General features: G+C 42.2%; 1 protein-coding gene across 5 annotated transcripts in view; it reads right to left on the reverse strand.

Annotated features, from left to right (window-relative positions):
* Positions 1-13248, reverse strand: part of Elf2 (E74 like ETS transcription factor 2) — an 86462-nt gene that overhangs the window by 25509 nt on the left and 47705 nt on the right. The gene's annotated exons all lie outside the window — the stretch shown is intronic.

A 13248-nucleotide genomic window follows, 5' to 3' on the forward strand; every position in this document is an offset into this window, starting at 1 on the left:
GGTTCACGTGGACAAATGAACATATTCGTTCATATCTTAAAGATATCTTAAGCCATCTTTTAGAAAAAATCCGTTTGCTAGGAACTGACCTTACAAAGACAGCAACAGGGAAGAGAAATGTGCGGCCAATGAGTGGCTAGAAATTAGTGGATAGTAGGGGATCAGACCAAATAAAATGCCAAGTAAGATCTAATCAAAATGCCTTGTTGGTTCAGAATTTCTAAACATAAACAAAATGTTACCCTGAAGTTGTCCACCACAATAAAATGCACATCTAGTGGATTCTGTATTTGATAACAATTTATTGAATAAACAATTATCTGTAATGATAGAGTTACAAATTTTATCTGAGCTAGCTGCTTATAGATAGTTATTTTCAACAGTAATATAATACAAGATGGTTTTATGTTTACCCAGCACCACTGCAGCATCAGGTGGGTTTTCTTAAAACTGCTCTGCAGAGAACAAAAGGAAGTCAGCTCACTGCTAGCTTTTCCTTTTCATTGCTATCAGTTTGAAATAAGGATCGCCCATCGATAGGCAGCATATTTAATAGTTTCTGTATCAGGAACAGTAAAGAACACTAAAGGGTAATTTGCTGACTTTAGGCAGACCATTGTAACGGGTGACAAATCAGAATATTTGTTGTTGTTGTTTTTGTTTTTCAAGACAGGGTTTCTCTGTAGTTTTGGAGCCTGTCCTAGAACTAGCTCTTGTAGGCCAGGCTGGCCTCGAACTCACAGAGATCCACCTGTCTCTGCCTCCCGAGTGCTGGGATTAAAGGCGTGCGCCACCACCGCCTGGCAACAAATCAGAATTTCTACTCCAGTAACACATTTTCCATCTATTCTATTGAGTACCTAATGGGAACCAAAGGGGTGGGGGGGGGGTGATAAGTCAACGTGTCTTAAAAACAATGAAACAGTATTCCCAATATAGGATTAGTTTGAAGTCTGACACACTTTTACCTTACTGTATTTTAGATATCTCTGAAGCAGAATGGGGATGTGGATCAGGTGATGCCGTTGGTACAGCAGATTGTTTTTGAACAGAGTACTAAGGAATGTCAGGGGGCCATTACTCCTGTTAAAGAGAAGGGAATTGAGGCCTGGCTAAAAGCCTGCCGAGAGGTTGGAGGGCCCCTTACCAATGCAGGCCTAGCGGCTGCTGTTTTATCTGCTACTCAGGCCGCAAAGACAAGAAAAGGAGGAGGATGTTTCAAATGTGGACAACAAGGACATTTTAGGAGACAATGCCCGTTACTGAAAGGGCTGTCTTCTCCGGCTCAGACTCCTAATGTGAGACAACCTGGCCTTTGCCCAAGATGTAAGAACGGAAAGCATTGGGCCAGTGAATGCCGGTCTTTAAGGACATCAATGGGCAGCCCATTATACAGCTCGGTGGCCAGGAGTCAAAAAACGGGTTGAGGGGCCCCCGTCCCCAGGGCCCGAAAATTTATGGGGCACTGCAGCAGACCATCATTCCCAACCCGACTGTATCCGCCGAGCAACCTCAGGCTCAGCAGGGTTGGTCCTCCGTGCCTCCACCGGATTGGTGTTAACCGAGGAGATGGAAATTCAGGTGGTTGAATCTGGCATGTATGGCCCATTAGAAAAGGAACAGTGGAATAACAGGCGGAAGCGCAGGCGCTGGGAGCCAACGTGGGGCTTTTTTCTCAGGAGACTTCTGTTATTCTTTTGAGACAAGTCCTGTCAAAGGCCTGGCCCTGGCTGGGTAGGCTACACTGTCTTTTCTGGTCTGAAAATGTTGACATGGCCTACATTGTAACACATGTGTCTCAGATATCTTCTGTCGGCCTGCTGTTTGGTAGATAACTCAAATTGGTCATCCTATTGATTTTTGAAGTCAAATTATACCTATTTTCCCATACAAGATATACTAATTAATATTTCAGAAACAAAAGTAAATTACAGAAGAATTAAGAAATATTTAGGGTCTGGCAAAGATGACTCATTTGATAAAGCTGAACTGAATTCACACACTTGCCTGTGTGTTACACACACACAAAAGTTAAACATTTTTAAAGAAATATTCAGAAATGAATTATAAAATGCAAAATGTCAAGCTCTGTGTGGCACAGCTGAATACTGGACAGTCAGGAAATCAGCTTAAACATAGAGAAACGAATAGGCTGCAGAGACTTGTGCTGTGCAGTTAACACCAGCTCTGGAGTTTGAGGTCAGCCTGGCCGAAATGGTGAGAACCAAGACAATCAGGGCTATGAAGAGAGATGCTACCTCAAAACACCAAGAATAAATAAACTAAGCATTCAATTAAGAAAGACAGAAAAAAAAAGAGAGTAGATCAAATAAAAAAGGAAATAATGACAGAAAAAATGAAATAATTCAAATTTGAAGAATGTTTAAAAAAAGAAGATTCATAAAGCCAAAAGATGATTTTGGAAAAACTCACCAAGGATCATAAGAGAAAAAAATATATAGTATGAACTGATTGTATGTACACAGAATACTGAATAGATAATACCCACCAGTACAATAATATGTTTTTATGAAACTTTATGCTAACAAAATGTGGCACCTGAATAAAAGTCTGTAAATCACTAGAAAATAAACACACGCATAAAGCTGAAATGGCAAAGTTCCACAACATAAATAGTGAAGAACTTAGAATGTTGTCCAAATCTTCTCTACTCAAAAAATTCCAAACTTGAATACCTTTTAGGTACTACAAAGTTCTCAATTTTAGTTAATAGACAACTTGTTGCCGAAAATGGGAAAAATATGTGAAAGCCACATGTATTATTTTTGAGCCCATTGTAATCTTGATTCTAAACCTACTTAAGGACAATGTGAGAAAATAAAATCATGTATGAGTATACATGCAAAAGTTAAAAACCTCCCAAAGACAGAACAAAGAACAATGACAGTGGCATTCATTCTCAGACTGCAGTGGGGTCAAGATTTGAGCATATCCATAAAGGGGAAACATGACTTATCACAGCAACAGCTTGAAGTAACTGCTAACTGTATGCTGAGTAACGTGCGTGCGTATTAAGAACAGTGATTGCTAAAAGATATAGGAAACAGATATTCTTTACTCAGGATATAAATATATATATAATCGGGTATAAACAGAAGAATACACTAATCAAATTAAACTGGATGCTTCCATGGGAGTTAAGACACAAAGAACTGAGAGGTACTGGCTGTCTTGGAACGCTCTCTCTGTAGAGCAGGCTGGCCTTGAACTCAGAGATCTGCCTCCCTCTGCCTGCCTCTGCCTCCCACGTGGGCCTACACCACCAGCACAGCCTCTCCTTTGTTTTGCAGCACTGACTCTATGTACTGTGTGGGGTTTCTAGGCTCTCTGCTCTGCTCGATGGACCTTTTCATGATAACATGCCAGCACTGCAGTCCTGTCAACTCATTTTTAATCAAATAAATAACAATTTGATACATTTTTAATTTATTTTATGTTTTTTCAAGATAGGGTTTCTCTGTGTAGCCCCAGCCATCCTGGAACTCAGTCTGTAACCCAGGCTGGCCTAGAACTCACCTGCCTCTGCCTCCACCTCTGCCAACACCACTGGGCCTGATTTATTTTCTAAAAGAATAGTTCAAAATTACTCCACTTAAAAATTTTATATGTAAAAAATTTTATTCTTTCCTTAATCTACTTTAAAAAATATTAATTATATGGCATTTTGGCTGTATGTGCTTGTACACAGTAACTACAGAGGCCAGAACAAGGCAGGAGATGTGTGGGACTGGAGTTACAGCAAATGGTGAGCTACCATGTGGGTTCTGGAAAAGGAATGCGAGTCCTCTGTAACAACACTCGGTGTTCTGAATTGCTGATCCATCTCTCTAATGCCTCTTTTTTATTTAAAATTTATTTCCATAAGTTGTTAATTAAAAGATATTACATCACTTTTCCTCTTTATCTCTTCATTCCATCCCTTCTGAAATCCTCCAATTTCTTCCTTGTTAAGTACCAGGGAATAAACATGCTGAAATACATGAGCAAAAAAAAAAAATTTATATGTATGAGTATTTTGCCTGAATGTTAAGTCAATGTACCAAATGAATGTACCAAATGCAAGGCATGTATCTGCAGCCCCAGAAGAGGGTGTTGGATCCCCTAGAACTTCAGTTACAGATACTTGGGAATCACCATGTGAATGTTGGGCTTGGAGCCCTGGTCCTCTGGAAGAGTAGGGCTCTTAACTGCTGAGCCATCTCTCCAGGTCCTCTCTTCTAAGAACTCTCTGTATCAGCATTTCCCAACCCATGAGATGCATGGCCCCTTTGGGGAACCACCCCCCAAACAACACTTTCACAGGGTCACATATTAGTTATCCTACATATCAGGTATTTACAGTTCATAACAGTAGAAAAATTACAGCTTTGGGGCAGTAACAAAAATAATTTTATGGTTGGGGGTCAGCACAACCTAAGTAACTATGTTAAAGGGTTACGGCATTAGGAAGGTTGAGAACAATTCTCTATATAGCTCTAAACCTTGAATTTGCCTGACTTCCCAAGTACTGAGATGACCAACATAACCTGCCGGGCCTGTACTTTATATTTCCTACAACTTCAGATCCTTTTCTCCCTCCCTTGCTTTCATTCTGGGGCTAAATCCAGGGCCTCATGAATACGTAGCACACACCCTTCCTCCTGGACAGGACTTGTCCTTGTGGGCAGGACAAGTCCACACCTTTGTTCTTTCACAGAGTTGTCTAGAGCAGTGGTTCTCAGCCTTCCTCATGCTGCAACCCTTTAATACAGTTCTTCATGTTGTGCTGACCCCAACCATAAAATTTTCATTGCTATTTTATAACTGAAGTTTTGCTACTGTTATGAATTGTAATGCAAATATTCTGGGGTATATTGTCAGAGGGGTCATGACCCACAGGTTGAGAACCACTGGTTTGGACTCTATTGAGATCCATATTTTAAAGAGTTTGTCAAATTCTGCCAAAAGCAAATCTGCAAGGATTCTGACTAAAAGGAAACTGAGTTTTAGATTAGCTGGAGAAGGAAGACCAGATTTATCATCATCAGTTTTCTTATGTATTTTTGAATTAAAAAGATTAAAAGAATAGGGGCTGGCGATATGGCTCAGCGGTTAAGAGCATTGTGTGCTCTTCCAAAGGACCTGAGTTCGATTCCCAGCAACCACATGGTGGCTCACGACCATCTGTAATGAGGTCTGGTGTCCTCTTCTAGCAGGCATATATGCAAACAGAATACTGTATCCATAATAAATAAATAAATATTTTAAAAAAAGAATAAATAACTTTGATCCAGCTAGGTTTACAAAGAGAGCCATTAATGTGGTAAACAGGTCACATGTAAGGTTGATTTATTTCATTAGGTACCTAATGAAAAATTTTCTATTTGATTTGGATTTTACCATGAGATTATGTCTTTTTCTTACTGACCACTGTGGCTGTACACAGCAGCCCTGGTAAATCCTTCTTCATCTTTGTATGATGAACTTTCATAGCGACTTTAATCATGTATATGAGTAGTAGGTCTTTTAGATTTGAAGTGCTAACCCATTTGCAAAGAATAACAGGGTTATTTTTTTCTCTAAACCCTTTAATGAATCTATGCGATACTAGGAATTGAACTCAAAGCTCTGTATATGCGAGGCAAGCACGTTACAGCTGAGCCACACTTCAACCGTACTTATTCTCTTCCGTCATCAAGACTTTCTTCCTCTGCTGGCTAGTTTAACACAACTTAACACACTTCCGGAAGAGATAGCGACTGAGAAAATACCCCACCAGACTGGCCTGTGGACACACCTGTAGGACATCTTCTTAATCAGCAAGTGATGTGGGAGGGCCTAGACCACTGTAGGTGTGCCACAATGGGCAGGTGGTCCTGGGGGTAAATAAGGAAACAAGCTAAGCAAGCTATAGGAAGCAAGCCAACAAGCAGAGCCCCTCCATGTCTCTACTTCGGTTCCTGCCTCCACGTTCCTGCCCTGTTTGAGACCCTGCCCTCACTTCCCTCGGTGATGCATGTTACCTGGCAGTGTAAGCTGAAGTAAGCCCTTGCCTACACAAGTTGCTTCTGCTCATGGTCAAGGTGTTGTATCACAGCAACAGAAACCCACACTAAAATAAAGCACCCCTCTATATGCTGTGGGAATTCATTCCGCCAATAGTTTTAGGGTATCGGCCTTAGGGCGTGGCTTCCGTCTGCAGACGTGATCTCTTCACACCAAATGTAGGCGGATAAAAAGATATCAAAGATTGATTAGGAAGCACTCATGAATTACAATAAGGTAGAGAGCTGGTCGGGCAGTAGTGGCGCACGCCTTTAATCCCAGCACTCGGGAAGCAGAGGCAGGCAGATCTCTTTGAGTTAGAGGCCAGCCTGGTCTACAAGAGCTAGTGCCAGGACAGGCTCCAAAGCTACAGAGAAACCCTGTCTCGAAAAACTAAAAATAAATAAATAAATAAATAATAAGGTAGAGAGCTGTCAAGGTCTTCCTTCTGCCCTGGGGTGAGTGCAAGTAGCAATCTCTGACCTCCACCCTCTTCCTTATGAGGATCACATCCACAGACAAAAGCCATGCCCTAAAGCCAGTACCTGCTAACTATTGGGAGAATGAATCCCCACAACACTGCTATATATTATAGCAGTAATGCTAGTGTTGGCATCCTTTTCTCTACTAAATGATATTTACTATAAGTTGTTTTTTTTGAGAAAGTCTTTCTGTATAAACCCAGGCTGCCTTGAACTTGAGACTTGCTTCCCAATCATGAGCCACCATGCCCAGTTTACTGTACATCTTTAATAATGTCCCTCATGAGGTTCCAATTAAGTCTTTACCCTTAGTAGACACCAATTTTAACAGATGAGTGTTGGGTCATTGAAACTGTTACATGGGCATTTTTCCTTTAACCTACGATCAGGGAAGAGTGTCCTCGGAAACTTTATGCTTCTCTTTACTACATTTTAAAAACTTTATTGTGGGGAGGGAGAGTCAGGCACGCGCCACGGCACATATGTAGAGGTCAGAGAACACGTGCTGGAACTCAGCACACTCCTCCCGCTCTGTGGGTTTCAGGGAGTGAACCCAGGTTACAAGCTTGACAGCACGTGCTTTTACCCGCTGTACCATCTCACAGCCCTAATTTCACTTCAAAAACTTCTAGCGGTTATTTTCTTATTTCTCAACATTTCATCCGTGTATAAATTGTGTTCTAATTACTCTCCCTTTTCACTGCTGTTATCCCCCTTCTTAAAAATCCCTTCCCATATTAATGGTTTTGGTGGTTTTGTGTTGTGGACCACTGAATTTCATGATCTATGTGATCAGGGGTTTGAAACTATCCACTGGAACTTGGTGGGCTCACCAACAGGTACACAGTTCAAAGCAATGACTGCCCCTCCTAGAAAGTTTCAGCAGCCAGTAGTTCAACCCGGAGGGAGGGCAGGGACCCATGAGCCCATCCCCCACGACACCTTCCTGTTGGTAAGTCTAGTCGTGCAGCTCCTAACAGGTAACTGCATCTTTTGTGAGTGTAAGACATGGATGGCTGTGTCACGCCCAAGGTGGCATTTGCACACATCCTTCTTCCTTGTCTTCCAGTTCTTACATTCTTCCTACCTCAGATTCCAAAGTGTTTCCTGAGCCTCAGGGGTGTGATAGCAATGACCACTCATCCATCATTTACTCTCAACACCCAGAGAGCTATGGGTCTCTACTCTTCTCAGCAAAGAGAAGCTTCTCTCATTAAAAGGCAGGGTAGCATTTACCTATGGGTATAACCCAGACACTCATAAGATATTTAAAAAATAGTCATAAGTTCCTTTCCCTTCCCCCATGCATTTTTGATGAGTTTTAACAAGGTCCCCTCTTGTGTCACCAGCCTCAAATCCAAGCAGAGAAAAGTGGACAAACCTTGCCTAGTAGGTTGGTTTGGAAGTTCATGGCACTCACATCTACATACAACTACTGCTGCCTTTTCTCCTGGCAGCAGCCTGCAAGGTGCAGCGGCCTGCAAGGTGCAGCAGCCTGCATGGGGCAGCGGCCTGCATGGTGCAGCGCCCTGCATGGTGCAGCGCCCTGCATGGTGCTGTCCCACACTATGGAAGCGAGGCAGCAGACAGGAAGTTCCTAACTCAGTCCCAGCTTTTAGCCAGATCTTGCAACCCAAGAATAGTTTTCAGCTCTTACGACCTAGTTCAGGCAGGTAGGCGAGAGGAAGGGCAAGAGTCCGTTTTGTTTTAGGGGACTCTGGGGTCCTAACCAACAACTCACTCAGAGGTAGCCACACCTGATTAGAAACTTTTGTTTGGTGAACCAAGGCTCTAGGAACAGCACTATCAGCCAAGCAGGACAGCTTCAATCTTTTCTATAGGAATATTTAATGGTTAGGCCTTCCTCCTGCCCCCACAGTTCGCAAAATTTTTAGCATTATCTATCTTATAAGTTTACAATTCCTTAGCAGTAGCCTGATCTTGTTTTTTTGTTGTTGTTGTAGTTTTTTTTTCCTTTTTTGGTTTTTCAAGACAGGGTTTCTCTGTGGTTTTGGAGCCTGTCCTGGAACTAGCTCTTGTAGACCATGCTGGTCTCGAACCTCTGTGTAGCTTTGGAGCCTGTCCTGGAACTCATTCTGTAGACCAGGCTGGTCTCAAACTCAGCGATCCGTCTGCCTCTGTGCCCCAAGTGCTGGGATATAAGGTGGGTGCCACCACCACTGTCCAGATTTTTCTTTTTTAAAAAAATTAATCTGTCTGTGGAAGTGTATTTTGTATGAGTGTGGGTTTCTGTCGAGACCACAAGAGGTGTCAGATCCCCTAGAGCGGGGGTTACAGCCAGTTGTGAGCCACCTGAAGTGGAACCATGTTGGAAACTGAACTCGGAACCTCTGGAAAAAGCAGTAAATGTTCCTAACCAGCTGGACTATCTCTCCAGTATCCAAAGTCCTAGTAAAGCAACTTGCTTACAACTTGGTTTTGCTCTTTCTACTGCACAGCTGTGTTGGTAGATGCATAAGTTAATGATTATACTTCCGAACTGTTCCTCGCACCTGTTTAAAGATATTCATGATAAATTCTCTCTCTCTTTTTTTTTTTAAGGTACCTGGAGGGACAGCCGTGGGTGCTGGGAACCGAACTCTTATATTTTTGGTTGTGAGCCTAGCCTTCAACGGCTGAGCCATCCCTCCAGGCCATGATAAATTCTCTTTATCACTGCCGCTTCCTTCAGTTACTATTTTTTTTAATTTTTTATGATTTATTTATCTTTATTTTATGTGCATTGGTGTGAAGGTGTCATATCCCCTGGAACTGGATTTTCAGACAGTTGTGAACTGCCATGTGGGTGCTGGGAATTGAACCTGGGTCCTCTGAAAGAGCAGTCAGTGCTCTTAACCGCTGAGCCATTTCTCCAGCCCCCAGTTACTATTTTTCTAGCAAAATGTTTACCCATTTAATAAATTTTATTTTTTTCTGTTATTTGTCTCCTGTTTCTACTATCTGGTCTACAATTGTTGAGCCTATTATAAATAACAAATGTGTTTAATTCATGTCATTACCTTAACATGTTTTAAACTTCTATTATACTGATTTGTGATTTCAATATCCATCATTTTCTACATTTGTAAGGCTGAATGAAGTTTAATTTATCCCCTTATCAAACCTACAACTTAGTATCTTACAAGCTATGTTTCTTGTTTTTTTTTTCCTGTTTAGAGACATGATCCCATGCTATAGCCCACACTGCTTCTCCCTCCTGATGGAGGGCCACAGGCATGTGCTACCGCTCACCATGTCAAAGCTCCACCGTATGGCTGGAATCCCTTCTAGCCTTCTCTATAACCACACCTGCTGCAGCGGCTGAGTAGCTGCACTGCAGCTGCATAGCGGATCAGTCTCTGGATAAGCCACAGACTTCTCAGTGCGCTGCTCTGGTTCATGACCTCTCCTCAATAATTAAAAAAATCATCTATTGTGACTTTATGGAGCAGATCATACAAATTTAATCAAATAAATGGGAGCACAATAGAGCTGGGTAAAACTCCATAAACACATGAATTCACATAAGTCTGCTTTATCTGTTCTATTTGAATCCAACAAGTTCCACATCCTTGAAGTCAACCACCTATCTGAGAATATCTGAGAGGGAACTGCATTGGTACTGACCACAGACAGTCCTTTGCCTGTCTGAAAACCACTCACAAAACATCTGTGCTCTACTAGGTGTCAGAACGACACGCGGTACGAAGAACACAAAGGTTAGTCAGAAACACTGTCGTTCTCTAGAAGGAAACTGAGTGGCAGTGAGGTTTGTTCTTCAAGACAAGCTCTCATTATGTAGCCCAAGCTGGTCTTGAATTCACAATCCTTCTGCCTCAGCCTCCCAAGTTACAGCGATTACAGCTTCGCCCATAGAAGTTGGTATTGAGGGAGAGAGGATCCTAGAATCAGAGCACCAAACAGCTGGGCAAGGCAGCACATGCCTGTGATCCTACACTGAGAGGCGAAAGGCAAGGGAGGGTGCGGAGTTTAAATAACCCTCTACTACACTGGAAGTCCGCGGTCAGCCTGAGCTACACGAGACCCTGTCTCAGAACAAAAAGAAAAAACTGTGTTTCCCATCTGCCATTGTTGGCATCAAAGAACAGCCAGAAAAGCACATAAGCACCAGCAGATGGCACCAAACCACAGCTAGACTTAGAATCAATTTGGCTAACTTAGAGCAACTGGGAGAAGCCAGCACTCACATTCTCACCCCCACGCTCCTTCACCTTCGCCATACTTTTCTTACTCTACACAAATGACCCAAGTCAGCTCACCACTCGACATTAATAACACATTTCCAAAAAACGCAAACCATCTCATGTGGCTTGAATTGTTGGAAAGTATTTACTGCCTCATGTATTACCCTGATTTATCCCAAAGCTGTAGGTGCTAGTCTATGATAAAAATGCCGAAACAAAGTGAAGAGCAGAAGGCAATCTGTTCCAGGAAGTAAACAGCATATGCCAGGCTGAATAAAATGGCTCTGCATTAAGGCAATCCTTGCTCTTCCAAAGGACCCCTACTCTGGTTCTGAGCACACACATCAGGTAGTAAACAACCATCTGTACCTCCTGCTCCAGGAGACTCCATTCCCTCTTCTGGTCCCCAAATTAACACGCACACATGAAGCTTACACTCAAAACAAAAATAAATACTTTTAAAAAGAAACCAGAGCCAAACAGTGGAGGCGTGTGCCTTTAATTCCAGCACTCAGGCAGAGGCAGAGGCAGGCCAAATCTCTAGAGATCAAGGCCAGATTGGTCTACAAAGCCAATTCCAGGACAGCCAGAAATACAAAGAAACCATGTCTCAAAAAGAAAAAGAAAAAAAGAACAAACGCTAGCAACTAGCATATGCCAAGACCCAACAAAACTTTTTTTAAGTATTTATTTATTTATTATGAATACAATATTCTGTGTGTATGCCTGAAGGCCAGAAGAGGGCACCGGACCTCATTACAAATGGTTGTAAGCCACCATGTGGTTGCTGGGAATTGAATTCAGGACCTTTGGAAGACAGGCAATGCTCTTAACCTCTGAGCCATCTCTCCAGCCCCCCCCCCCCAACAAAACTTTTTAAAAAGTCCTAAGTGTGGATGCCTGTGGAGGTCAGAAAAGGGCACTGGATACCCTGGAACTGCTGTTATACAGAAGCTAAAATTCAAACCTGGTCAGCTGGAAGAGCAGCCAATGATCTTAACCACTGAGCCACCTCTCCTGTCCAACACCCAACAGAATCTGGATTAATAGAAGAGTTAAAGGGAAGGGTGCTAGAGAGATGGCTCGAGGTTAAGAGCACTGGCTGCTCATCCAAAGGTCCTGAGTTCAATTCCCAGCAACCACATGGTGGTTCACAACCATCTGTGATAAGATCTAGTGCCCTCTTCTGGCAGAACACTGTATACTTAATAAATCTTTTAAAAATGTGAGTGTGAGCCCGGTGGTGGTGGTGCATGCCTTTAATCCCAGCACTCGGGAGGCAGAGCAGGCAGATCTCTGTGAGTTCGAGGCCAGCCTGGTCTACAAGAGCTAGATCCAGGACAGGCTCCAAAGCCACAGAGAAACCCTGTCTCAAAAAAAAAAAAAAAGTGAGTGTGTTTTTATGTGTAGAGAAGGAATGGGATACAATTCGTCAGTGTGATGCTTGAAGGTGTGCTCTTGAGCTACTGACTCTCCGATATTAAATACCTGCTCTACACTTGGAGGAGTTAGTTAGCCTGGTGTTACTGAGAGTAAATAATGTTAATATATAAAACCCTCAGAACTATTCCTAGCAATATAATACTGAGACTTCGTATGTTAAAAAAAGGTTTTTTTTCTTTATTTTTGTGGTTGCTTTTGGTTTTGCTTGCTTTTACTAGTTCCAAGTATATGAAGGAAGCAAATTTCAGTGTCTTGAGCTCCCAATGAAATCCCAAGCATAGTAACACATGTCTATAATCCCAGCACTTGAGAGGCAGAAGCCAAGGCATGAGGGAACCTGCCAAAGGGGTGGGGTGGTGGCCCAGCTGTAGAATGCTTTCTTAGCATTTGCAAGGGCCTGAGTATAATTCTCAGCATTGGAGAGGAAAATAATAACCTACTGAACTTCATCCTGTGTGCAATTAAAACTCACTTGAAAGATCTTAAAGAAGGAGAGACGGTGAGACAGAGAGAACCTAAGACAGTTTGACAACTCACCTTAGGATATGTACCTCCTTTGCAATGCTAGGTATTTGCTTTAGATTTTAGAACATTCTAAAATAAGATTCATAGGCTTCACCCTATGGCCACAAGCTCCACAACACAAGAAGACTGAAAATGCTCACAGTGCTAAACAGAGCGCCCACAGTGTGCTTGCCTTCTTCCCAGGAAAGTGCTCCTTTACCAACCTGAAGAAACATTTGCACAAAAAAGAGATATTCACAGACGCTAACCTCTTAGCATCCCAATCACCTTCCAAGATACTTGGGTTTTAAAAGCATCTGTTAAAAATAAAACATGACATTAAGTATATTAAAAATTACCTGCTAGCTGGCAATTATAAATGAAAAGAGAAACATTCATGCCATTCCATTTGAAAACTCTTACATTTTGGAGGATTTTAATAAAAGCATCTTTCAACAATTAAACAGAGTTCTTACTCTTCCCCGTAGAACCACTGGGTATTTAAACTTAGTAATCTGTGAATATCAGAAAGCTAGCACACACCATGACGATTTGGATCCAAAAGACCA

The sequence above is a fragment of the Microtus pennsylvanicus genome, chromosome 16 (genome assembly GCF_037038515.1).
Source record: "Microtus pennsylvanicus isolate mMicPen1 chromosome 16, mMicPen1.hap1, whole genome shotgun sequence".
NCBI classification, from domain to species: Eukaryota; Metazoa; Chordata; class Mammalia; order Rodentia; family Cricetidae; genus Microtus; species Microtus pennsylvanicus.